Source organism: Furipterus horrens, unplaced genomic scaffold (genome assembly GCF_987537825.1).
Source record: "Furipterus horrens unplaced genomic scaffold, mFurHor1.1.pri manual_scaffold_10, whole genome shotgun sequence".
In the NCBI taxonomy this organism is placed as follows: Eukaryota; Metazoa; Chordata; class Mammalia; order Chiroptera; family Furipteridae; genus Furipterus; species Furipterus horrens.
This window is the reverse complement of record NW_028327180.1, coordinates 63,639,589-63,640,986: the sequence shown is the minus strand read 5'-3', so window position 1 is coordinate 63,640,986 and position 1,398 is coordinate 63,639,589. Positions and strand designations below refer to the sequence as shown.

General features: G+C 45.1%; 1 pseudogene; it reads right to left on the bottom strand.

Moving 5' to 3' along the window:
• On the bottom strand, nucleotides 1-958 carry LOC150000490 (non-selective voltage-gated ion channel VDAC1 pseudogene; annotated as a pseudogene).
• Nucleotides 959-1,398: the final 440 nt, after the last annotated feature.

The following is a 1,398-nucleotide window of genomic DNA, read 5'->3' as shown; positions in this document are numbered from 1 at the left end:
TTATGCTTGAAATTCCAGTTCTAGACCAAGCTCGTGGCCACTGGCGTTGTCATTCTTGCCACTCATCAGAGTTGACAGCATCTGTTTGAAACCTGGCTTTAGTGTCTGCGTGTATCAGAAACTTATCAGTCTGGAGTTCTTTGCTTTAGCGGAGAAGCAGGCATTGGGGCTGATGCGAAGTGAGCGTTACTATTTCCTGCTGTCTAGGTGAGATGTACAGCGGCCTCCAACTTCTTGTTCACCTTCTGATAAATGGAGCCACCAAACTCTGTCCTGTCCTTTACATTAGTATGAAGCTGGAATTCATTGGTCTTGTAGCCAACCGCAAAGTTGTTCTGCGTCACTTGAGACTTGGCCATCTCAAAATCTGTATGTTAGTCAGCCAGCCAGCCCTGTAACCCAGCACCAGAGCGCCCCAGATAGAAGGCCTGGTGATGTCAAAATCCACCTCGCAGCCTAGGTTCATGTGCTCCCGCTCGCACCCTGTCTTGATTTTAGCATCCTCCTACCTCCACCCTCGTGTTCGGTGAGAAGGATGAATCTAAGGTCAGCTGCTGTCCACCTGCAAGATGATCTTCTACCGTGACCTCTGTGCCCAGCATGTCGTCCATGTGCCATTTTTCTGTAGACGTCAGAACATATCCAGTCCACCCATGCCTGGTTTCCAGACTGCCCGTCACTTCGGTGGTCTCAGTGTTGGCTGAACCTGAGCTTGTAAATTTCACTCTAGTCTCAGATTTTGCTTTTAGATCGAATTTTATTAAGCCAAATCCATCCCCTTGGTGAAGATGTCCCTGGCAGATTTGCCAAGATCAACGTAAGTGGGAGGCACAGCCCTCTTCTGCTCAGAGGGGCGGTGGGCTTGGGGGGTGGCTGTGGTGGGGCTGCAGTGCTCCAGTTCTTTGAAAATAATTTTTATCTCTTCAGTGATTTTCTCTGTTTCATGGATCACTCTCATCATATCTTCCTTTGCCCTTTAGTCATTGTTTCCTTTGGTTCTATGAATATGTATATAATTATTTTAAAGCCTTTTTTTGATGTATCTTACATCTGATTGCTTTCACAGTTTCTGTTGCCTGCTTTTTTTGGTATGGATTATATTTTTCTGTTTCTTTGCATGCCTTTTAATTTTTTGTTGGAAACTGGCTATTTTATTATAGATAATTTATAATAGCAACTGTTATGGTTAATTTTTTAAAAAAGATTTTACTCATTTATTTTTAGAGAGAGGGGAAGGGAGAGAAAAAGAGAGGGAGAGAACAATCAGTCTGTGGTTGTTTCTGTCTGCCCCCAAATGGAGACCTGGCTCACAATCCAGGCATGTGCCCAGACTGGGAATTGAACCGGCAACCCTTTGGTTCTCAGGCAGGTGCTCAATCCACTAAGCCACACCAGCCA